The sequence below is a fragment of the Hippopotamus amphibius genome, chromosome 10 (genome assembly GCF_030028045.1).
Source record: "Hippopotamus amphibius kiboko isolate mHipAmp2 chromosome 10, mHipAmp2.hap2, whole genome shotgun sequence".
Taxonomy (NCBI): Eukaryota; Metazoa; Chordata; class Mammalia; order Artiodactyla; family Hippopotamidae; genus Hippopotamus; species Hippopotamus amphibius.
In genome coordinates, this window is record NC_080195.1 from 73,949,005 (window position 1) to 73,976,127 (window position 27,123).

Consider the following 27,123-nt stretch of genomic DNA (forward strand, 5'->3'; position numbering starts at 1 on the left):
ATATTTTTAATTTTTGGTGATAATAGTACCTATTAACTACATTGTAAGAGCAGCAGCATTGAATAGTAAATAAACTCTGGAAATGGCAGTTATGAAGACTGATACTTAGTGTGATACTTAGTCTTATCATTAAATTATTCAATTTATCTATAAAATAATGGCACTGAGCAAAATAACATTGCAAGTCCTTTCTGGATCTAGATTTCTATGACTTTGAGGTTTACTTATTAAAAAAAAGCAACAGCTTATTTGTTATAAACATAAAATATGCCACATCCCTCATCCTTGGGTGTTGATAATGGGTTGGCCATTAAGAGTCAGTAAACATGTTTTATTGTAAAATTAGCTTCCTGCTTGTGTTTATCTGTCCATTATTTCTTTTTAAGTGATTTTATATAGTGGGAATTATAATGTACACATAAATAATTCAATGTTTATCAAATTTCTCTATGCCAATATATGTAGTGTAAAAGCATTTGATGTCAACCTTACAATATTAATTATGAACAAAGATTGACTACTATACATTTGTATTTCAATTATCTTGCATGGATGGGTACATTGTAATTAGTTAAAAATTTACTGTCAGAAGTTAATTGTGCTTATATGTGAAATACAGAACCTAAAACCTTATTTGAATATTGTAGCTATAAAATAATTGTAGTTATGTTGAACAGATGCACTATTAAATGTCTGGGATACATGATTCCTTGCTCTGTAATCATGTTTGTGTGTATCAAAGGTCTTAAAATGATTGTAAACTTTCAGACAAATCTGGGCATAGTGATGAGTCTAATAGAGTAATCATCATGTAAAAACAAAACAAAACAACCACAACAGAGAAAGAAAAGAAAAGAAAAGAAAAGAAAGAAAGAAAGAAAGAAAGAAAGAAAGAAAGAAAGAAAGAAAGAAAGAAAGAAAGAGAGAGAGAAGGAGAGAAAGAAAGGGAGAAAAAGAAAGAGAGAGAAATCTTGAGATGAAGAGAAATGAAGCAAGGGCTAGAAGTGTTTGAAATGGGAGCTGGTCAGTTGAGTCCAGAAATAGATCAATCACATTGTCCTCCAGCCAGTTTTCATAAAATTCATACTTGAGACATAGGATAAAATGGTTGATGTTTTTAATCATAAAGTCTTGCAGGGAAAGTGAGTGCATATTCACTAGCATTGGTTCCAAAAGTCTTGGTAACTTCAGTGTTATAATTATGGACAGAATGTGTTTCCTTTTTCAGGCAGACACACACACAGTTTCCACCCAATGTGACACGTTTGCAGCCCATCTTTGAGTTGCAGCAACAGTGTTAATAATTTTGGTTAGCATAAACAGAAGCTAGAATCAAATTTGTTGATGAAATCTTATGATGTACATTGTTTTTGATGTTTGTTTTGCTTTTTAATGCCAGAAGAGATAGGAATTATCTTCAGAGAAAGACTATTTAAGAAGAATTAGACTTACAAAGGCAGTATAGCTAATGGATCAAAATGTAGGAGAGGATCCCCACCCCCACACTTTAAAGGTAAAGCTGATTTACATGGGGGATTAGAGGCAGCACCAGAAATACTATTATGTGACAGCAGTAAAACTCCTTTTAAGCCTAGGCTAATGTGAATTTTAGAGGGTACCACTGATTAAGTGTGTCAGCAGAGCAGACTAAGGCTACATAGAGATGATTCGGAAAGTTGACTTAAAAAAAAAAAAAAGTTTTACTCAGCTAAGAAATTCAGGAAACGTGTTTGTGTGTATGTGTGTGCATGCATGTTTAATAATATATGGATGTAATTATGGTATTGCTTCTAATAGGGGATTTTCGCATTTAGGTGTTGCGAAGTTCTTTTGGGGTCTTATATACATACATTTTAAAAAAGCTCTTTATTGGAACATAATTGCTTTACACCCTTGTATGAGTTTTTGAGGTACACAAAAGTGAATTAGCTGTATTTATACATATATCCTCATATCCCTCCCTCACGTGACTCCCTCGCACCTGCCCTGTCCTGGCCCTCTAAGGCATCACCCATCATCAAGTTGATCTCCCTTTGTTGTTCAGCAACTTCCCACTAGCTATCTATTTTACAGTTGGTAGTCTGTATATGTCTATGATATTCTCTCAATTCGTACCAACCTCTCCTTCAGCCCCCCCAACCCTGTGTCCTCCAGTCCATTCTCTGCATCTGCATCTTTATTCTTGCCCTGTCACTGGGTTCATCAGTACCATTTTTTTTAGATTCCATATATATGAATTAGCATACAGTATTTGTTTTTCTCTTTCTGGCTTACTCTGCTCTATATGACAGTCTCTAGGTCTATCCACCTCATTACATATAGCTGAATTTCATTCCTTTATATGGGTGAGTAATATTCCATTGTATATATGTGCCACATCTTCTTTATCCATTCATCTGTTGATGGGTATTTAGGTTGCTTCCATGTCCTGGCTATTGTAAATAGTGCTGCAATGAATATTATGGTACATGTTTCTTTTTGGATTATAGTTTTCTCTGGGTATATGCCCAGTAGTGGGATTACTGGGTCATATGGTAGTTCTATTTTTAGTTTTTTAAGGAACCTCCAAACTGTTTTCCATAGTGGCTGAACCAACCTACATTCCCACCAACAGTGCAGGAGAGTTCCTTTTTCTCCACACCCTCTCCAACATTTATTGTTTCTAGATTTTTTGATGATGGCCATTATGACCAGTGTGAGGTGATACCTTATTGTGGCTTTGACTTGCATTTCCCTAATGATTAGTGATGTTGAGCACCTTTTCACATGTTTGTTAGCCATCTGCATGTCTTTGGAGAAATGTCTATTTAGGACTTCTGCCCATTTGTGGATTGGGTTATTTGCTTTTTTGGTATGAAGCTGCATGAGCTGTTTGTATATTTTGGAGATTAATCCTTTGTCCATTGCTTCATTGGCAAGTATTTTCTCCCATTCTGAGGATTGTCTTCTTGTCTTGTTTATGGTTTCTTTGGCTGTGCAAAAGCTTTTAAGTTTCATGAGGTCCCATTTGTTTATTCTTGATTTTATTTCCATGATTCTAGGAGGTGGGTCACAAAGGATCTTGCTTTGATGTATGTCATAGAGTGTTCTGCCTATGTTTTCCTCTAGGAGTTTTATATTGTCTGGCCTTACATTGAGGTCTTTAATCCAATTGGAGTTTATTTTTGTGTATGGTGTTAGAAGTGTTGGGAAGTGTTCTAATTTCATTCTTTTACATGTAGCTGTTCAATTTTCTCAGCACCACTTATTGAAGAGGCTGTCTTTTTTCCATTGTGTATTCTTGCCTCCTTTGTCAAAGATAAGGTGCCCATATGTGTTTGGGCTTACTTCTGAGTTCTCTATTCTATTCCATTGATCTTCCTTTCTATTTTTGTGCCAGTACCATACTGTCTTGATCACTATGGCCTTGTAGTATAGTTTGAAGTCAGGAAGCCTGATTTCACCAACTCCATTTTTCCTTCTCAAGATTGCTTTGGCTATTCGGGGTCTTTTGCGTTTCCATACAAATCATAAGCTTTCTTGTTCTAGTTCTGTGAAAAATGCCGTTGCTAATTTGATAGGGATTGCGTTGAATCTGTAAATTGCTTTGGGTAGTACAGTCATTTTCACAATGTTGATTCTTCCAATCCAAGAACATGGTATGTTTCTCCAACTGTTTGTATCATCTTTGATTTCTTTCATCAGTGTCATAGTTTTCTGCATACAGGTCTTTTGCCTCCTTAGGCAGGTTTATTCCTAGGTATTTTATTCTTTTTGTTGCTATGGTGAATGGGAGAGTTTCCTTCATTTCTCTTCTGCTTTTTTGTTGTTAGTGTATAGGAATGCAAGAGATTTCTGCACATTAATTTTGAATCCTGCTACTTTACTAAACTCATCAATTAGTGCTAGCAGTTTTCTGGTAGAGTCTTTAGGGTTTTCTATGTATAATATCATGTCATCTGCAAAGAGTGACAATTTTACTTCTTCTTTTCCAATTTGGACTCCTTTTATTTCATTTTCTTCTCTGATTGCTGTGGCTAAAACTTCCATAACTATGTTGAATAATAATGGTGAGAGTGGTCACCCTTGTCTTGTTCCTGTTCTTAGAGGGAATGCTTTCAGTTTTTCACCATTGAGAACGATGTTGGCTTTTGGTTTCTCATATATGGCTTTTATTATGTTGAGGTAATTTCCTTTTATGCCCATTTTCTGGAGAGTTTTTATCATAAATGGATGTTGAATTTTGTCAAAAGCTTTTTCCACATTGATTGAGATGATCATATGGTTTTTATCCTTCGATATGTTGATATGATGTATCACATTGATTGATTTGTGTATAATGAAGATTCCTTGCATTCCAGGGATAAACCCCACTCAATCATGGTATATGATCTTTTTAATGTGCTGTTGGATTCTGTTAGCTAGCATTTTGTTGAGGATTTTTGCATCTATATTCATCAGTGATATTGGTCTGTAATTTTCTTTTTTTGTGACATCTTTGCCTGGTTTTGGTATCAGGGTGATGGTGGCCTCGTAGAATGAGTTTGGGAGTATTTCTCCTTCTGCTATATTTTGGAAGAGTTTGAGAAGGATAGGTATTAGCTTTTCTCTAAATGTTTGATGGCACTTGCCTGTGAATCTATCTGGTCCTGGGCTTTTGTTTGCTGGGAGATTTTTAATCACAGTTTCAATTTCCGTGCTTGTGATTGGTCTGTTCATAGTTTCTATTTCTTCTTGGTTTAGTCTTGGAAGATTGTACTTTTCTAAGAATTTGTCCATTTCTTCCAGGTTATCCAATGTATTGGCATATAATTGCTTGTAGTACTCTCTCAGGATCTTTTGTATTTCTGCTCTGTCCGTTGTTACTTCTCCTTTTTCATTTCTAATTTTGTTGATTTGTGTCTTCTCCCTTTTTTTCCTAATGAGTCTGGCTAATGCTTTATCAATTGTATCTTCTCAAAGAACCAGCTTTTAGTTTTATTGATCTTTGCTATTGTTTCCTTACTTTCTTTTTCATTTATTTCTGATCTGATCTTTACGACTTCTTTCCTTCTGCCCACTTTGGGTTTTTTGTTGTTGTTGTTGCTGTTCTTTCTCTAATTGTTTTAGGTGTAAGGTTAAGTTTTTATTTGTTATTTTTCTTGTTTCTTGAGATAGGACTGTATTGCTGTAAACTTCCCTCTTAGAACTACTTTTGCTGCATTCCATAGGTTTTGGTATGTGTTGTTTTCATTGTCATTTGTTCCTAGGTATTTTTTTATTTCCTCTTTGATTTCTTCATTGATTTCTTGGTTGTTTAATAGTGTAATGTTTAGCCTCCATGTCTTTGTATTCTTTACAGTTTTTTTTTCCAGTAATTGATATCTAGTCTCATGGCGTTGTGGTCAGTGAAGATGCTTGATACAATTTCAATTTTCTTGAATTTACCAAGGCTTGATTGTGACCCAAGATGTGACCTATCCTGGAGAATGTTCTGTGTGCACTTGAGAAGAAAGTGTATTCTGTAGTTTTTAGATGGAATGTCCTATTAATATCAATTAAGTTGAGATGGTCTAATGTGCCATTTAAAGCTTGTGTGTTCTTATTTATTTTTTGTGTTTGGATGATCTGTCCATTGATGTAAGTGGGGCGTTACTGTCTCCTACTATTATTGTGTTACTGTTGTTTTCCCCTTTTATGGCTGTTAGCATTTGCCTTATGTATTGAGGTGCTCCTATGTTGGGTGCATAGATATTTACAATTGTTTTATGTTCTTGTATGGATCCCTTTATCATTATGTAGTGTCCTCCCTTGTCTCTTGTAATAGTCTTTAAAGTGTAATTTGTCTGATATGAGTATTGCTACTCCAGCTTTCTTTTGACTTTCATTTGCATGGAATATCTTTTTCTGTCCCCTGACTTTCAGTCTATATGTAGCCCTTGGTCTGAAGTGGGTTTCTTGTAGGAAGCATATAGAAATGTCTTGTTTTTGTATCCATTCAGCCAGTCTATGTCTTTTGGTTGGAGCATTTAATCCGTTTACATTTAAGGTGATTATTGACATGTGTGTTCCTATAACCATTTTCTTAATTGTTTTGGGTTTGTTTTTGTAGGTCTTTTCCTTCTCTTGTGTTTCCTACTTAGAAAATTTCCTTAAGCAATTGTTGTAAGGCTGATTTGGTGGTGCTGAATTCTCTTAACTTTTGCTTGTCTGGAAATCTTTTGATTTCTCCCTCAAATCTGAATGAGATTCTTGCTGGGTAGAGTATCCTTGGCTGTAGGATTTTCTCTTTCAGGACTTTCAGTATATCCTGCCATTCCCTTCTCACCTGCAGAGTTTCTGCAGAAAGATCAGCTGTTATCCTTATGGGTTTTCCCTTATATGTTATTTGTTGCTTTTCTCTTGCTGCTTTTAATATTTATTCTTTGTGTTTAATTGTCATTAGTTTGATTAATATGTGCCTTGGTGTATTTCTCCTTGTGTTTATTCTCTATGGGACTCTCTGTGCTTCTTGAACTTGATTAATTATTTCCTTTCCCATTTTGGGGAAGTTTTCCACTATAACCTCTTCGAATATTTTCTCAGCCCCTTTCTTTTTTTCTTCTTCTTCTGGGATGCCTATGATTTGAATTTTGGTGCACTTAATGTTGTCACCAAGGTCTCTGAGACTGTCTTCCATTCTTTTTATTCTTTTTTCTTTTTCCTGCTCTGTGGCAGTTGTTTCCCCCATTCTGTCTTCCAACTCACTTACTTGTTCTTTTGCCTCAGTTATCCTACTGTTTATACCATCTAGAGTATTTTTAATTTCAGTTATTTTGTTGTCCATTACTGTTTGTTTGCTCTTTAGTTCTTCTGAGTCCTTATTAACTGCTTCTTGTATTTTCTCTATTTTATTATTGAGATTTTGGATCATCTTTACTATCATTATTCTGAATTCTTTTTCAGGTAATTTTCCTATTTCCTCTTCATTTATTTGGTCTTGTGGGTTTTTTTCCTGCTACTTTGCCTGCATGGTGTTTCTTTGTTTTCTCATTTGTCTAATTTATAGGATTTCCTGTCTCCCTTCCCTGTGCTGCCTAGTAGTAATTCTTCTTGTTTTTGCCCTCTGCCCCATGTGACGGGGTTTTTCCAGTGTCTTGTGTAGGCTTCCTAGTGGGGGGGTCTGGTGTCTGCTTTCTGGTATGTGGCTGTGTATCTTTTCTCTCTGATGAGCAGGGCTGTATCAGGTGGTATTTTTTAGGGTATCTGTGAGGTTAATATGGCTTTAAGTAGTCTGTGTGCTGATGGGTAGATTTGTGTTCCTGTCTTGTTTGTAGTTTGGTGTGAGGTGTCCAGCACTGGCAGTTGCAGACAGTCGGACAAAGGCAGGTCTTAGACTCTGATACAGTGCTCTGTGAGAGTTCTCTGCAATTAATCTTCCCTGTATCTGAGGACTCCCTAGTAGTCTAGCGTCCTGGATTCGGTGCTCCCTCCCCAGAGCCTCCCACTTGACTTCTGATGGAGTAGTCCAGACTTCAGCAGTTGCTTGTCCTGGCAATAGTGGGGTTTAAAAAAGATTGTCAAATCCCCAGACTAATGGCAGAGTGTTGAGTCAAACAAATACTAAGACAAGGAAACACATATATGCACAAGACACACAAATACCAAATCCAATAGAACATGAGGCATGAGAAAGACCTGACGGATGAACTCTAGTAGGAAATTAGACAAAGAGAAAACCAACAAAAATTCAAAACCAAAACAAAACACACACACACACACACACAAACACAAATCCAGGGAAATTTTGAGAGCTAGGATCAAATATAATAAAGAGAAAGAATACAACCAGACAGACTGAAGATTCCCAAAACAAAATCAGAAAATTATAATTAGAACTAAGATAAAGACCAAATCTAACAATAACAACCAAAGCAGTGTGTCATCTGGATAATAAAGCAAGGCAACAGAGTAGACAAATAATATTGCTTATAAGTATAAGATAAATTAAACTGAAGAAGGATAGAAGACAGGGCAACAGAAGAGCACAGTGTGACTGGAAATATGAAAAGAAAAAGAAAAAAAACAGAAATATATCAAAGATAGAGAAGAAAAGAAGGTAGGAGAGATAAAGTCAGCACTGCAAAAAATTAGCTAGAAATAGAAATATATAAAAAGGGTAAAAATAAAAATAGAAGAAAAAATAGAAGAAAAAATATGTCATAAAATGTGTAGATCCCTTAGGACTAAAATTATAATTAATTAAAAAAAAAAAAAAGCTAGAACTGACCCCAGAATGGACCAGATCAATAGAATTAATAATAATATTTCTGTTTTCTTGGGGTCTCAGCTGTAAGTGTCCTTCTACCCGCCTTGGGCTTTTTGTATTACTCTGTGAGCAGCAGAGCTTCTTTTATTGTTCATCTGTAAGCACTGGTGTGTGGGGAGAGAGAGGGTACAATAGTGGCTCCTTCCCCTGGGAGTGAGTGAGCAGTAGTGCCCTGCCTCAGTTGCAGGAGTCCAGGCAGCAGTGGCGGTGCCTATTGTAGAGGGATGCTGGCAGCTCAGGTGTAAACAGAATGTCTCCAGACCTGGGCCACTCTGCAGACTTCTGGCTCTCAGTGGCAGGCACTCCAGGCCAGCCCTGCCAGGGGGCTTTTTGTTATCCCTTGTCAACTGGGATAGCCAGGCCCAGAGGGGGTCTTCCTTTGTTTGTTGCAGGTGCAGAGAGAGGGACTACACCCATGGCTCCTCCAGCCTGCTTGTGAGTCAGCAGTACTGAGCCACCGCCATGGCTGCCCAGCTTTCTGCAGTAGGCATTCTCTGCTGCAACTTTCTCCCTTCCTGTCCCCTCAGTCCGTCTCCCCACTGCCAACAACATCTCTCACCCTGAACCAATTCTTCAGTTCCCACGTTCCAGCTCCCAGACCCCCTGTTCAGCTGTGAACCCACATCTCACCCACGTCTCAGTCCAGACATGCTGAGCTGTGGTGCAGACCTCCTGTGTGTTTCTCACTCTTTCCTGTCTGCCACAGATCAGTTGCTTCACCCTCTTTGAACAGTCCCAAATACCTCCCTCTGACCCAGTGAAATTCCCCATTGGAGAAGGGGTTTCCCTGTCAGATAAGGGATGTTTCCCTGAATTCATCAATTTCCCCTCTGTTTTAGCTCCCCCCGCCCCAGGGTGTGGGACCCATCCGTTTTTTTTCTTCTCCTCCTCTTTCTCCTTTTGTTTTTCCTACCCTCTGTCCTACCCAGTTATGTAGGGATCTCTGCAGTCCTTTCTGGTGTCTGAGATCTTCTGCTGGTGTTTAGCTGGTTCTCTGTGGGAATTATAGCATCTTTTGGTGTATTCCTGATGCATCTGTGAGGAGGGATGCATTCCATGTCCTTCTACTTTGCTGCCATCTTTCTCTTCTCTTTTGGTGTCTTAAATTTATATTTCACTAAACAAGAATGTAATATGAAATTTTATTGTTTGCATATAATTGTTTAGCCACATTTTCAAATTCAATTATTTGCAATTGCTTGATTAAGGCATTAGAATAAAAATACCCCTTTATCGTCCCCTAATGCCAAAAACAGAAGTCTTCTTTGTGAAATAGACTATTATCATAGAATAAGCACACATGTCTAAGTTGCCAGGAATAGCAGATGCTTTATGTTTTCTCCACACTAGCCCAAATAATCAAAAACAGAAAAATAAGTGCTTGTATATATCCTCAGGTAATAGAGTATAATTCAAACCTGAGAGATAAGATACAGATAAGTATAATATGCCTTTAAGATTTCTGATGAACCATTTGAAAATATTAGCAGATTAAAGCCAGGAATTTTCCTCTCCTTTTCTTTGTTTGGTTTAGTTTTTTCTAAAAATCTCCAGATAGAAAAAAATGCTCTTTTGGTTTTCTTGTAGAGAAAATTAAATGTAAGATTGAATTATGCACATTCTGATACATTTTCTTATCTTAATAGTAAAATTGAATAGTCCTTCTTGGTTTGTTTCACCTCTCAATGATCTTTCCTGAGGAATTTTAGCATAGATTAAATATAGAATTTCTAAGGGAAAACAGACCTCTGTTAGCTTGTTATGCTTTCCTTACATTTTTGCCTTGCTTTTAGCTCCTGTGTATATCTGCTCCTGTATACTTTTTCTTTTTTTTTAGAAATATTTTTGAATAAATAAAAGATAATTGCATGCATAAGCAAGACTAAACCAAAATTATTTGGTCCAATGTAGGTGAATGTTGGTGGTATCTCGCTAATGCAGATGAAAAAGGTAAAGCAGATATATATCTGAAATGACAAAAAAAATCATTAAATTCTTTCCCAAATGACAATTTAAGTCAGATAATGAGTATATAAACATACATTAAAAAATTTGCAAATATTTGTGTAACCCTAAAAGACTAGAATCCAGTCAGGTAACATTACATAGATTAGAGATGAGCTTTTATGTGAGACTTCTTAGAATGTTTTTCTTTCTTTCTTTTTTTTTTTTAAGTGTTCTGCAGGCAAATTTAATGCTTGATATTTTTGGAAGGACCTTACTAAAGCCAAATCTACACAACTTTGTCAATGTACGCATACAAATCAATATTTTAATGGGTCAGTTAATAAATTAAAATCTAGAGACACCAGGACTTTTGGCTTATGTTGGGAATGGCAACACTGCCTTTGATTTGCGGAGAGGACTGGGGTAAGGACAAACAGTAGTATCCTATTTAGATTGAAGTATTTTCATAGTGTATAAAATGTGTATTGCCTGAGAATTAAAATGCAGTTGTATCTGGCTAACTAAAATAATTTGTGTCCAGTTTGTTAATATGTTTAAAAAAGTCATTTGTTTAAAAATAATATATGTTTTATTAATATATACAGAAGTTCTTTGCAATAACTCTAGTGATATATCTATAAAAATATATAGTGACACATATATATATATATTTCATAAGAACCACTTTATTTAAGTCCTAAAGGAGGAGGAATGTTTCATAAAACATAACGTTACCTTAGATTTAAACATAGACCTTGTGTGTGTGTGTGTGTGTGTGTGTGTGTGCGCGCGCGTGCGCACAAATAGCAAATGTCACTGCCACATATGAGGGTGAGTCAAAACTTACCTGTATTCTGGCTGTAGAAATTTTTGACTCACCCTCATATAATGTATTTCCTTGAGGTGAGATGTATATATTTTTTAAATGGTGTTTCTTTCTAAACAGCAAAATTTCATCATATCATATTAGGCATTCAAATCTAAAGTATTTTTAAAAAGACAAATTCTAGGCATAAAGATTCAAATGTTTGTTCAACTTCATGTCCATTTTAACATTTTCTTTGCCTTCATGTTTGTGATACCTTGCACCAGGCTTATGAAATGTAGGCAAGGTCTTAATGGTCTAAAAGACTGAAAAACAGATTCATGTAGAAACTTATAAAATAATTCCATTAACTTAGTGATTATTTTTCAGCCTTAAAATATATCAGAAAATAATACTAAGTTACTTAGATTGTACACTTCCTGTACCTTTTAGTGAAGGTATTGCCTTATTTTTATGGGTGAAGAAAAAATGCTGACAAGTATATGAGTTGTTATACTGTTGAAATAGCCATGACCCTAAAATGTGAAATAAGATTAGTTTTAATAATATCTCAGATTTAATAGAACTATTTCATTTTACTTTTGTCAATCTTTTGAAGAGAAAGCCTACTTAGAGAATATTGTAATTGTTCTGTTGGAGATTTAATGTTTGGTCTCCCACTTGGGAAAGCTAGCAAAAATGCCTCATATCTTTTGGAGTAAGCAGTTATGCAGCCTAAAGAAATTAATTGTTTAGATCCCACATTTGAATGATCTTGCAGATGACTCAAGCTAATGGAAGTTTCAAATGTTGATACATAAATAACCAGAATTTAATTTATTTTTAAAATCAAACTGTAAAAGTGAAGGGAACCTGATTTTCGTATCATCTGACAAAACATGTTTTTTCTTCTGAGTGAGCTACATGGAATTTGAAGGTTGCTTTGTGACAAATCAAAATATGTAGACTGATATATGGTTTAGATCAGTGGGTCTCAAATCAGAACCTGGAGACTTGCTAAGAAATCAAATTTTCAACTTCACCAGTCTAGATGGATCAAAATAAATTAGAAACTGAATCAGAACTGAACTGGAAACCCTGGTTAGGTTCTGGGAAACTGTGTTTTAACAAGAGCTCAGATTATTCTAATATATGCTCAAGTTCAGAACCACAGATTTAGATAGTAAATACCAGCAGATCAATATCAATCTAAGAATCCATCTTCACACAGTTGTGGTGTAAATATTTAAGGGTTTAATTATGACTCATCTCAGTCCTTGTTTGCCTTTGATTGGCCCAGTAGCTGTTTGAATACTAGGCAAAGCTAGACTTTCTATTTTGTCATTAAATGTGTTAATAGATTCATTCTATTTGCAGTGAAGATTTGATATCAGAACATCTATTTTACACCTTTAGGTGATTGAATATCTCAGTTATGCACACTAAGTCTTGTTTTATAGATGACTCTCAGGCTAATTTATTTTCCATATGTCTAATAGGTTATGTGAGCTTATCAGTGGTAATCTCTTTGTTCTCTTTCTCTCTCACTTCCTTCAATTTTGGGCTGTTGAGAATCTCAAGATTTATGGTTAATGAACTTTTTTTTGCAAAAAGTATTGGTAGGAAAGACCCTTTTTAATTTTTGATCAAAAGGACCTTGACTATACCAAAGCACAGAAAGGCATTCTGTAATTTTCAAAATCTTATATAGAAGATTTTTTTAAAAGTATTTACAGCCAATAGCCTTGACCATAAATACATCCTTAGCATGGAGCCTGGAAAAATTCACTTTTAATTTCAACTGGTATGTGTGAGGATGCTTAGTAGGTGGGATGGATGAAGATCAGCCCCTCAAAATCAGCACAAATAAATATATTTTTTTAAAAAGCAACCTCAAAGGAAGTTGCCAACACTCCATTCTCATGAGGTTATAGCTTTTCAGCTCCTCTTATATAGTTATTACTGTTGTTTCACCTTTTTAGGATAAACCACACAACATACCCCTCCTCTTCCATGAGTAATTGGATGCATTAACATTTTCATTTAAATTATAGAAATGTTTTCCATATATCATAATTTTGATATGATATATATGATATATGATCATAAATTGTTCAAAATGTTTAAAAGTATTTCACGGTGTTCCTAGTGTCTCATAATAGAGTCTTTCCCTATTACAGAGAATAAAGTTTGTATTGTTCGTGAGAGTTGAATATTCATCAAATGCACTTGACTAATTTATCAAGTTACTGGTATGCAAGTAAAAAAGAAAAGAGATGGCTCAACAGTCTGATTTTTAACCTTGACAGCACTTGCTTTCACAGTTCTTAATTTGGCATTGGTATTATGATAATACCAACTGTGAAAAAAATTAATTACTAAAAATCTATAATTTGAAAGTATAATATTATCGAATAAGTTATGTGCAGTTACAAAGACCAGTTACGTTTTAATTTTCGGACGAAGTTAGTTTTCTGAAACCATTTTCTTGGTGAAATTTAATTGGACCTGTTAATCAGTTTAGATACAGCTGTTCTAAAACACACAACTCACTGCATATATAATATATGAAGCTGCAGATTCAGGTCTGAGTCTTAAAAAAATGTCAGTGAAGTTGTTTAAAGGGATGTCCAGGAAAATAAAGGGTTTATTCTTGGGGGATAATAGAGGGTTTCCCCTTTGAAGAAAAGTAGATTGTACTTTGAGCCTACCCTTTGGGATGTTTGTTTGAAATGTTAATTAGAATAACTGGTTTAGCAAGGATTAGGACAAGAGCTAAACACTGCTGACAGCAAGATATCTTCTCCTGGGAATCTTTGTTTCAATAACTGCTGTGGTGTTTAAAGTGGATAAAGCTACTGCATCCTTGCCAGGAAAAAAACTGTCCCAAAGACCACACCATTTCTGAATGTACCTTAATATTCACTCTTGAACAAGAAACATTTCATTTTTTAAATATTCATATTTGAGAAAGTTCCAAAGTTTAATACATGAAAGAGTACCTTACACTGATGCCTTTTAATTTGTGATATGTTTGTGTATCTGATCATTTCTTCACATGAGCAGTGTCGTTTCTTTATAAAGTATGTTTTCCTAAAATTTATCTGCAGAGATGATACTTTTTAGCTGCTGAAACTCAAATGTACAAACTCTGAAAGCAATACCATATATTTAATTATTCAGTAAATTCATTTAAAAAATACTGAGACTTTAATATGGTCTACATATTAAAAGGTACAGACATGGACTCTGACCTTATGGGGTTTTTACTTCAGTAGGGGCATGATATAGTCATAATATGGTGTGATACATGCTTTAATGGGAATAGTGGAGTGGTGCTCTTTATGTAGATAGAGGTATTTCTAATATAACTTGGGAGGTGTCATATAAGGTTTTCTGAAAGAGGTGGTATTATGAGTGAAATATAAAATCTGAGTAAGAATTAGGCAAAGAGGAGAATGAATTGGGACATAGAATCCCAATGAATTGGGAGAAGAGTCATATTACAAAGGATCAGCTTTGTCAAGTCTGGGTCAGAGAGAATATAAATCATATTTCAGGAACTACAAACATTCAATCTGACTAAAATGTATTCAGTGAAGGAGGAATGATAAAGGGAATTCAAATCATGAGGGGTTTGTTAAGGAATCTAGACTTCGTCTAAAAGTAATGGGTTGCCATTAACATTTTACATAGCAGGGAATGTCATGTTAAAATTTGCATCCTAGAAAATCAAACAGTGATTCCATGTATGAAGACCAGATTGAAGATGAGAAATACCAGAAACAGAAAGTAAAGTCAGTAAATATCAGAAGTAAGGGACTTCCTAGGTAGCGCAGTGATTAAGAATCCACCTGCCAATGCAGGGGACACAGGTTCAATCCCTGCTCCAGGAAGATCCCACATGCCTCACAGCAAACTAAGCCTGTGAGCCACAACTATTGAGCCCATGTGTCACAACTACTGAAGCCCATGCACCTAGAGCCTGTGCTCCACAACAAGAGAAGCCACCACAATGAGGAGACCTCACACCACAATGAAGAGCAGCCACTGCTCACCGCAACTAGGGAAGACCTCTGCACAGCAACGAGGACCCAATGCAGCCAATAAATAAATAAAGTAAATAAAAATTAAAAAAAAATCTGAAGTAAGCTAGTTGAGAGATTGTGATCTGGTTAAAACACGTAGATATAATAAGGAAAGAAAATAAGTAAATGGTCATATTTAAGAAGTATTTAGGAGTTGAAATTAAGAATTATTAATTATTTTGTAAAGGCTTAAAAGTATTTATCAAGAGAACATGAGATCTATAGTCTGGATGAAAATGCAAAATTGAATCCCTTTGCTTATATATAATATAGAAAATATAATTTATATTTTAAATACATATACACAAATTTAAATGGTATTTCAGAAATGTGTCTTCCTTAACTTACAGAATGGGTCACCAATGAGAATATAAAATACTTTTTAGTTTTTTCATTTGCTTAATTTGAGTTATTGAAGTATTGTGTAAACAACAAAATTTATCCTTTTTAGGCATATAATGCAATAGGTTTTAACAAACAACTACAACAATCATCAAATATAGAAATTTTTATCTCCTTCAGAAGTTCCCCCATGGCCCTTTGAAGTGAGCATTCTCACCCACTTTGGCTCCATTGCAATCATTTGTCTGATTTCTGTTTCTTTAGTTTTACCTTCTCCAGAATGCTGTAAAACAAGGTCATGCAGAATATGTGTTGTCTTTTTTTTAACTTAGCATAATGCTTTTGAGATCCATCTACATTGCTGCATATATACTGATTTGTCCCTTTTTCTTACTGAATATATTCCATTGTATGAATGTAAAAATATGTTATCTTTGAGTGATTTTCTTTTTTATTTCCATTATCCATATATCTTTGTATTTAACAGTTGGGTTTCTTCTTATACATTAATGATAGGTAAAAGATGTAAACTTTACTCTTAATGCCAGGATGTCTCATTAAGCAGAATACTATAATAGATTGGAAACTCTGAGGACAAAACAAATCCAAATTTGGGAAAAATTTACTAATTCCTTTAATCTGATAAAATGTTCTTTCCCTTTAGGTTTCCATCATCATTCACATCTTTTGTGGAGGAATCTGAAGTTGGTGCCATGTATGAAATGTTTTTTCCCGTGAAAAGAAAGGTTAGTATCTTTATAATAACAATCTACAACTTTGAGGCAGGCTCAAGGCAGACTAGTTCCTTTTTCCCAACTGCCTTTTTTTTTTTTTTTTTTTTGCATCCTGAGATAAAGAAAATTTCCCACATTATTAAAACCCATGTTAGACTTTGTCTCATTGTTACCAAGTATCCAGTGAACCCAACCTAAAAGGAAACTCAAGGAGTACAGGTAATAGATTGGGTGGGGGTGTAAAAGAAAGAAGGAATTGATGATTAGAGTCAGTTTATAATGTGAGCCTGTAAATGTGCTATTCGCTGAAATAGGAAAATAGAAAGAAGGATAATTAAGGTGGATATGAATAATACTGTTGCATAAATACTAAGCTTTAAATGGCTACTGAACACTTATTGGGAGTAGGCAGTAAACAGTAAGACATAAGAACCTGGAAATCAGGAAAAAATTAAGCTTTATGTGTAAACTTGAGAATCATCATAACATGATCATTTAAATAGCATTAAATAATCTAATAACTTATGGAAAGATATCACATATGGGCAAAATATTACCAAATAATATATTAGCAAACCAAATATGTATAGAACTGTGTTAAGAAAGAGAAGAGTGTATAGAAGAGGCAGGGAAAATGAGACTAAAACCAAACACTGAGTTTTGCCATCTTCTGTGGTAAGGCTTAGACTGAGGAACTAACTAAAGGATGAATAAATGAATAAATGAATAAGCTATACAAGCTAATGGTTTGCAACTCACCTAATTGATTTGACAAATGTGGCTTGATTATTGACCAAGGGGACTATTGACCCAGGGTCTCCCACTGAGAACTCCTTAGAATGCTTTCAAAGCCAGTGTTCCTGGCAAATATCTTGGGAGTTGAAGACAAAAGATTCAGAGCAGCTGCGCACAAAGTAGAGCTATGAGGAGTCTGAGTTATTTAGTTGTCTCTCCTGAGACTGTTGATGCTTGCCTGCATTTTCTTTCTTTTCTTGCTCCCTATTGATTGTCTTTAAATAAAAGCCTCATTTTAGTATGCACCATGAAGTCTAGTAAATCCCTTCAAATTCCAAACTGGGTGAAAAATATGCTTGATTCTTGTTATCTTTGCTGTTAGGTATGGGCATGAAACACTTTCTGGGTCAATAACTTCATGACAGATACAGGGAGCTCAGATGACTTTTTCAGAATTGATAACAAAGCCAGTTATAATCAGACAGTGATCAGCACCAGAACTTGACTGAATTTGTAATATCTGCAATCTTTCTCCACAGTCTGACTTTTGCCCTTGCCAATCAGAGGTAAACATATGTAGCAGGAATTCACACCCTTTTAGCTTTCAAGTCCTTTATGGCAGCACTAATCTCTGTAATATTCCAAGGGATGTATCATTCTTTTTTTATTGAGGTATAATTGACATACAACAACACACTGATTTCAGTTGTCCAACCCTAATGATTTGATATTTGTATATATTGCAAAATGATGTCCACAATAAGTGTAGTTAACATCCATCACCGTACTAGATTTAAAAAAATCATGTGATGAGAACTTTCAAGGTCTACTCTCTTAGCAACTTTCAAATGTGCAATACAGTGTTATTAACTACAGTCATCATGATGACTATAGTTGAATGAAGGGGTCAAAAGGTACACATTTGCAGGTATAAAATAAGTTAAGTTATAGGTATGTAATGTACAGCATGGTACTGTTGTTGCCCTTTTATTTTAATATACAGATCTGATGTTTTGGATGGAGCTATTAGATTGGTAGTGCCTTGAGCAGACTGGGAAGATTCCATATGTGACTAAGCCAGTACTTCTCCCACACATTAAAAGTCCTCATTTATTTTGTTTACTATCTTTGTAGGATGAGGAGACATTTTTCATGGTCTTTTTACAGTATTATCTTTCAATCAGTGCTTTATGCAAGCAGCATAAGTTGTCTCCCAGTTGCTAATTTTATTTATTCCCTTTCTACATGCTGGAACTGAAAAGTTAATATCGAGGTTCCATAGCCCCACTGGACCCAGTGTGAGATGACTTGGGCACGATTTCCATTCAATACCTGACCTCCTGAGTCCTCACTCAGGTCAGAGCATCATAATGTTGTTTTGGATCTCCAGGGTTTAGGGTCTTTCCAACACAATATCCAATAACTCACATTCTCTTTGTATACTAGCCATGTTCTAATATGGCATAATTCTGGAGAATGGAAATAGGAACCTTTGGAAGAATAGAGCAAAGAGTCAAGTTATTCCTCTGACCTATTGCAAGGCATTTCAACAAAATGAGTGAGGAGGGAGGCTCTGGCACTATAAACTTTGCTGAACTGTGAGAGTAAATTCCAGATAATCACGACTTTTTAAACCACAAATAGTTCAGTTTGTATCTCCTAAGAACAAGAAGATTTTATCAGGCAACCAATGTGAAAAATTCAAATTCAGGGTATTTGTTATTAATACAATACTATTAATTAATGAATTTATTGTCCATAGTTAAGTTTTACCCGTTGTCCCAACAGAGCCATTCACCACTCTCTGTTTTATTTTTTAAAGTCTGGGTCCAATCTCAGAATTATATATTGCATTTATTTGTCACATGTTTTTAGTTTCCTTTAATCTGAAAGAATTCCTCAGCCTTTCTTCTTCTTTTTTTTGACATTGAGATCATTAAAGAGTACAGATTAACTGAACTGTTTTAGAATATGGAATGTTCCATAATTTTGGGGTTCTTGGCTGTTTTCTTATGAACAACCATGCTGTGATTAGTAACAGAGTGAATCTATTATTCTATTTACCTTGAGAGTTCACTGTTCAGACTTTATTCTCTACAGTTAGGCAGAGAGGTTCTGATATTTCAACATCAAACAGTGGAGGCAGCCACTGAGTCCAGGTATCCATTAGCCTACTTAATGGATCCTTCAAACCAGTCCCTGATTATTGAACTAAAATACTAAACTGATTCTGAGTTGAGGGCACATGTGTCAATAGGTTTCACACCATCAGGACTTCTATTCTGCTTGACTTTATCTGAAACTCTTAAAATCCATGCCTATCTACCTATGCTTCCCAGACTTCTGCTGTTAGAGATTGTAACATTTTCTCCCAATAGGTCAGTAACACATTCAGTATACAGGCTATCTCTTCTAGGAATTATCTTTGTTCCTCTCTATCTGGGATTTGATGTTCACTAATTGTTATCATGGGCTTGGAGTCAATGAGAGGTGGTAGAGGTCAGTGCTGGGGAGAATCATCATCAGTTTAGAAGGAAACTGCTTAAGGTGCAAGCAATCATTGAAGCTTTTATGCAAAAGAATCAGTTTTCTTCAGAAAGCTCAAGTTTATACTCATACTTCTTATTCCAATGAAACACCACCAATTTCTTCCCTGACATCTGCTGTTCCACAATTGCATCTCCCTTTTATTTGTCTTCTGACTTTAAATTTATCTGAACCTTAAGAGCATTCTAACACTATAGATTCAATGGATCTGAAACTATCCCTCAAAAAAAAAATCCAATAACTGAATACTATAAATTATACTGAAATGTTGAATTTGTTTTATTTGGGAGGAATTCATAATTATCCATTTCATTATTAGCAGTGCAATATTTGAAGAATTCAAAAGCAAATCATGTCATTTATTTTCTATTCAAGAGCAATTTTTTTTTTAAGAATACCTAATCAATGTACATTCTTCCTGGTCTAAATGTAGTAATTTGTCTAGTCTATTTTATTTTCTACTATAAAATTTATTACTATTTCTTTAAAGGTAATCCTCATGTTTTGGTATTTCATAAGACTGTTGAAAAGTATGTAAATAATGATCTCCACATTCATGGAGCTCCAAAAGATGAATTAAAACTAACTTTATGTTTTCTTGACAATACTTACCTTAGTAGAGAGAAGACACAGTGGTAGGTGTTAGATTTGGTAACTTCTGTGGAAGCAGCCTATTTATATATAATGTCTTAGCTATTTTCAGTGTAAAAAGTTAACCCCTTGAACATATAATAGGAAGATTATTTCATGTTTAGTCAAGAAATTTAAAAAAATACTTATACAACTTGGTGACCAAACACAACCAATAAAACAGCAAAGAGATTTATACTTTGAGTTAGTTGGGTTTTTAAAATCCTTTAAATTTTACAAGAAAATAGTTTAATATATTATAGTAGAAAGGACTTTCTAAAGGTGAATAATTTCCATATAACATTGGAATGTTCTTTTTCACTCTGATAAAATTAAAGTATAATTATCAATATGATTATCTAATAGGTATCTTGAATGTTCATTAGGAAATTAAAGGTATGTGAATTATTTTTTCTTCAGATAAATTAACATTAAAATTTAGTATCTATGTATTTAATGTATTTAATCTTTGTTCACTATTAAAAGAGAAAATGGCCATAGTATATGATTAATATACCTAATTATTAGAAAATTTATAACATGCTTTCAAAGAAAATGGGGAATTTATTTTCTTTTTTTAAATACTGTGCTGTTATCCCTTATACTTATTTCAATACTTATCTATGAATCCATTCAACTCTTTATTGTTAACACTAAAGTTTTGAAAAATGAAAAAAAAGCAACATTGGAATAGGAAGCAATGCTGAAACAGAAACTAAAATGTTGCTGCTTTTATGGAACAAAAGTTGCACTATATTGTAATAATGCTATTGATTTTTGAAGCACATATCTATTTCCTTACAGTTTTGATTCTAAAATGAGAGCCACATAACTTTGACATAGGCATAATTTCTAAACAAATATTTACTATCATTGTATTTATATAACTATTGCATCAATTTATGAATATTTTTAATAAGACTCTATTGTATAACACTTCAGAGGTACTCCAAAATCTGCTCTGTACCTAAGTGAACTAGATTGAATTATATCTCATTTAAATGTTAAGTCAGAAACTGCAAAAGATCTAAGATGTTATACTACATGCAGAGTTATATATTTATAGAAATATTGATAACAGATAAAATTACAGATATAGATATAGATATGGCGATGGATATGGTTGTAGACATAGATAGATACTAGCAGAAATGCCAAGTCTCTGGTCAGAGTTCAGACTTTGTTTACTCACAGCAATAGCAGTGGGCAGAGTAACATGGCAGCATGGATCTCCCTAAACTTAGCACTCTGCCCATGTGATTGGGGGCACATAAATGAGCCTACACTTACAGCAGGATTTTGCCATAGGATAAGAATGCAGAAAAATAATTTTTGTACTTATATAGAAGGACAGATCTCACCCACTCAGCTCCTGAGAGAGGAAAACAATTGTAATCTTCTCAATATAAACAAATTCTCTCCTCTGACAGAGAGGAGTAAGATCCTGGGTCTTAATCCTTTGAAATTTAAATAAATCTCTCCAGGAAGAAGATAAGATAAGTGTCTACAGTATACAACCCAGGGTTTTATCCCTTTTGAATATAAACACAGAGAAAGATAACTCTCTAAATTCCCCTGGAGGCCTATAGGCTGTTTAGTCACCCTTTCTGTTAACCCAGGTCACTACCCTGGGATGCAGTCATTTAGTTGTTGGGGACATAAAGTAATGTTTATTGTCCTTTGGATGGGATAATAAGGAGACAAATGGCATCAGAGCTAATACTCAAAGCAAATGTTTTTGAGGGAAGTAAAACCAAACATTCTCTGTCTTCATAGCATATCAATTTCCATGTCTCAGGAGGCCAGGGCTTTGCAGGAACACTGAGAAATCCAGGGATGATTTATCTACCCACATTAAGCACTTTTTATGTTTTATGTAATAGCACTATATGTATCGATCTGTGAATTCATAAGCATGTAAAAAGCATAAAATGTCTCAAGTCAAACATAATCTCTCATGACTTTCCAAGAATTGGCTTGGTAGAATATTTGCATTGAGGAAGGCTGTAGTGAGTTATTTAGACACAGCTTTATTCAGTCCTGATTGAGTTCCATCAGCAATGACGAGAGACATCATACTAATTCCTGAATAGCTATAATCTACCATAACAGTTTACTTCTCCCAATTTTTTTTTTTTGAATTTTGTTTTGAAGATTTTGGTTTGTTATGACAACTTAATTACATTATTCAGGTTGATTGCTAGGAATGAGAAGAATCTTCTTATCTTTCAGAAGAAATGAAGGAAGGGAAGTAGGAAGGAAGAAAAGAAAGAGAAAACCTCCTTGGCAGCTTACAGCTGGCAGATAACAGCTAAGAGTAAGAACTAGGCTATAATATTCTCAAAAACTATAAACAGACTTCACAGAATATCAACAATAATCAGGAAAGGTGCTAATAACAATAATCAGATAGGGAGACTCCATGATAGAACAAAGATCAGGTCAGGATTCTCAGTGGTTACTATATAAATATGCTTTTCTCTCTCATTTCATATGAATAACTACTGTTTCTTAACCAATAACAATTCTAGTCCTATTTGTGCTCTCCATCTACTACTTAAAAATGTGTTGCTGTTAAGTGAGGAGTTACCTAAGCTTCCTGAAAGGATCCACTTGTAAACAAACATAGTTTTCTTAAACTCTCCCTCAAAATGACTCCACACAAGTTCAAATACGATAGCAAGAGCCTCCCATCTTCCTCTTATTGAGATTCCCTGAGGCTCCCTGTGGTATGTATTGTCCCTGCTAACAAACCTGACTCTGAACATAGGTGTATTTCTGCTGGTCTTATCTAGGGGAGCAAAGCATGAAAACCCAGGGAGAATAAACAACAAAACTAAAGATTCTTATATTGGAAGCATGCTTGGCCTGTTTCAGGAAAAGGAAAGAGTTTGTGTGATTGAGACAGAGTGATGGAGAAAGCACTGAGATGAAATCAGAAAGCTAAGCAATAACCAAAAAAACAGGGAGAGAGCCTTGCAATAATAGTGACTTTGAAACTTACTTTTAATGAGACAAGATGGAATTTGAGGATTTTGAGTAAAGTAATGATATATATTAAAAGTTCAAACAAGATCACTCAAACTGCTGTATTCATAGTAGTGTGAAAAGAAGCAGGTTTATAATCAAGGAGACCAGCTAGGAGGTTCCTGTGATAATACAAATGGGTTGGGACAGATTGTCACAGTTGTAATGAAGACATATTTAAAGTGTAGGCAATACATTTGTATCAGTTGTATTTCCCACCTCTAAAATCATCCAATGTTAATGAATTGTTCTCATTTATTTGTAAAGAAAATATTTTGGGGGGAGTCATATGTTTTAATATATTTGTCTTATTTTTGTAATTAACAGAAATGGGGATAAATGCTTCAAGTTTAAAATATTCTGAGTGATTTAATTACATATCATCAACTTGTAATAGTTTTATCTTTTAAAACCTTTTTGATCAATATTAGTCAAGGGTTTCAGCTTTAATATTGACATCTTGAAATTTGTCTTTATAGGGAAAAAAAACCCTAAAATGATTAGTAAATATCTATCTATCTATCTATTCAATAACTTTGTCCTCCAGTGGTGTAGTTTTTTTTTCTTAGCTTGAAATTCTTTCTTTCAGTTAGACAAAATTGTCTTAAACTTTCAAAGAATCTCCATTGCTATTGGATAAAATCAAAATGTTTATCATATCCTGCAAGATCCTCAACCATCAGGTTCCAATCTGCTCTCTCCGCTTATCCTTGATAATCCACGATGGTTACACACACTATCATCATCCCCATAACCTATAGGTCTCTTATCTGCTTTTTTTCCCTTTCCAAAAAGTTCATGCCCTTTACAAGTCTATGTCAAGAGCTTATCATCATTCTCTTTGTTTAAAAAATAAGATTACCTAAACATTTTTCAGAGAAATGTTATTATTCAAGTGTATATATATCATATAGTTCACAAATCTTAAGTATACAGGTCATTATAATTTTACAAAGTGGACATACCTGTGTAACCTCTTCTCTGATCAAGTTGTAGAAATTACCAGCTCCCTGGAAGCCTCCTTTATGCCACTGTCAGTCTATTTCTCCCTCAACCCCTCTCAAAAGTAGCCACTATTCTAACACCTGTTCACTTTTGTGAATATGAATATGTACTTGTTGACTACTTAACTACAATAATATCTTTAGCAATTGGAGAACAACTATCTGATTGAACAAAATCAAACTACATAAAATTATGTATCCTTGTTCTCCTGGAAAAAAGAACTAAACACTGTAACCAACTATCATCACTTTTTAGTTCTTCCAGCAAAGTCAAGGGTAAATCCTAGATGTAACTCTTATCCATGAAGTTCTCTCTCATTGGTAATAAAAGTAAAGTTATCCAAAGACAAATACTGTGTGGTCTCAGTTGTATGTGGAGTCTAAAAAATAAAAACATACAAACATAACAAAATAAAAACAGACTCAGAGATACAGAAAACAAACTGGTCAATGCCAACAGAGAGAGGGATGGTTTAAATAGGTGAAGGGAATTAAGAAGCGCAAACCAGCAGTTGTAAAATAAAGTCACAGGGATGTAATATGGAGCATAAGGAATATGATCAATAATATTGTAATGACTGTGTTGTGATCAATGATTACTAGACTTATTGTGGTGACCATTTCATAATGTTTGCAAATGACAACTCTCTATGTAGTACACCTGAAACTGACATAACATTGTACATCAACTATGTGTATATCACATGAGAAAAAAAAGTAAAGTTATCCATCTCTCTTTCTTGGTGGCATTTTAAAATACAGTATTCTGATCTGATTCTATGCAAGTGACTACCTTGTCCTTGAGAACCATTATTATTATTCAGTTAAAACAGGTTTTTTGTAATTCTGAAAATGTCTTTTTAAACTTACTAGTTGGCTTAAAGATATTACACTTAGCCAAAGTTTTGTAACTGTTTTACATGTGTGTTTTACTTTTTTGTCAGCTTAGATTGTGAAAAAAGTTTGCCCTTTATCCATCCAAATAGTTATAGCTCCTTAAGGAAAATTGTGAGTAAAAGCTTGGCTCTGAATTGTGCACTAAAGTCAGTTGATCTGAAATGTGTTAAATCAACAGGTAGACTCCATTTACTCCATTTTATTAAAAATCCTTAGTAAAATCTTAAAGCAGCTGATTCAGGAAATAGAGTATCGTATAGAAAACATTTTTATTTCATATTTGAATGCAATTTCTATATGATGCTTTTACTTTGGTTTTTTATCACATATTTTTTTCCTATGTGTATTCAGGTATATTAATATAAAGGACTGATTAGCAAAATGAGAAAAATTAAAACATCCATTAATTTTTGAATTATCTCTGATATTTTATCTTGTAGTGTTTCTTTATTTGACAGATTTATTATATATGACATGACTGCTATGATCCCTTTTGATAGAGGTTGTTGATGCTATGGTAAATACTGTTTCTTACGTAAGTGAAGTTTGACTTCAAGAAATAATAGTGCATAAATACAAGTGGTAATAACCACAATGAAAGAAAATTACAGGTAGCTATTAGAAATTATGATATTGAAATATATCCTCTTTGTTTACTATGTTGCTTTATATATATATATATATATATGTTAAAAATTAAGCTATGATTCTAAACCTATACAAAAGACTTATGAAATAAGAATCAAAATGAAACAGGAGAGGCAATGAAATACAAAATAGAAAACTCTACTAAAAAGACATACGTTCTGTATTCTAGTCTTAGGATTAACACTTGCCATCCAGGAGAATCTGAAGAAGCTATTTAATGCTCTGAGATCCAATTTCTCACTTTGTAAAATGGGAACACATAATAGTCCTTTGAAATTCATGAGAGTTGTGGATAATCAAGTGAAATAAGTTATATATATGACTGCTTTGTACACTATAAGGCATTAAACAAATATAAGAAGTTAAAAGTTTGTTTTCAGAAGTGCACTGTTCACGTTATAACTATCGTGAGCTCCATTCACTTTAAAAAGATTTTCCCTCTTCTAGTATAATATTCATTTTCACATATAGTGCTTGAGGTTTTCCCAATTGCAAACTAAACTATCACCAATATCAGTATCAGTTGTACACTTTTATTCTTATATACAAAAGTTATTTTCAGTTTTCACTTTAATTCACATATTCCCCAAAACTGATAATGTACAAAGCCCAGTGATGTTATTACTGGTGACACTGAATTGTCAGATAAATGGCATGTTAGTTTTCATTTACATTTCTGAATGCCTGGCAAAGAGTGACAGCTGCACAGAGCTTATAATTTGGTGTCACATTATCTCAATGAATGGAGCAATTTTCATAGGAAAATTATTTGAAATTAAATATTGAAAATTGAGATAATGTTTTTACTGGTTTAAAGTAAGACTAAGTATTACAGGGATACATTTCATAATTCTGACACTGTGTTTGAAGAAACATGGAATGGGCAACCAAAAATAATTCAGAGAGATGGTGAACACCTCATTTTTCTTGTGTTAGAGCAGTAGATATAGAAATGTATTTGAACCACACTCCAGTCTAAATGATATTCTGGGGTCCACATAATGTTATTCTATTGGGTATTACCATAACTAAATTCCTTTTACTCTTGGTCAAAAATGACTTTTAAAGTACTTAATTCTGTTTCATTTTGTTTCACACCTCTTTTATTTTTTCCTAATATTGACATAGACATGCTCCACAAAGCTGTTTATTTCCTGCTGAGATTTTATTTGTGTTTCTTGAAAGTGATACCATGCAGTGATGGTACTGTGGTTTGTATAAATGTAGCTAGGAAAAAACAAATTGTTATTTAAAACAAACAAAAATTATAGCTGATTATGTAAGGGAAGTGGGTGATTTTGAATGGAAGTTTCCCTAAGTGAAGAAAGAATACATTTTATGGAGATGGACAGAGGGAAGCCTGAAACAAATATTTGCCCATATCAAGAAAAGGTTGAAATTTGAACTCTGCTAGTTCTTTCACACTGTTAAATGATTTAACGACTGACATTGT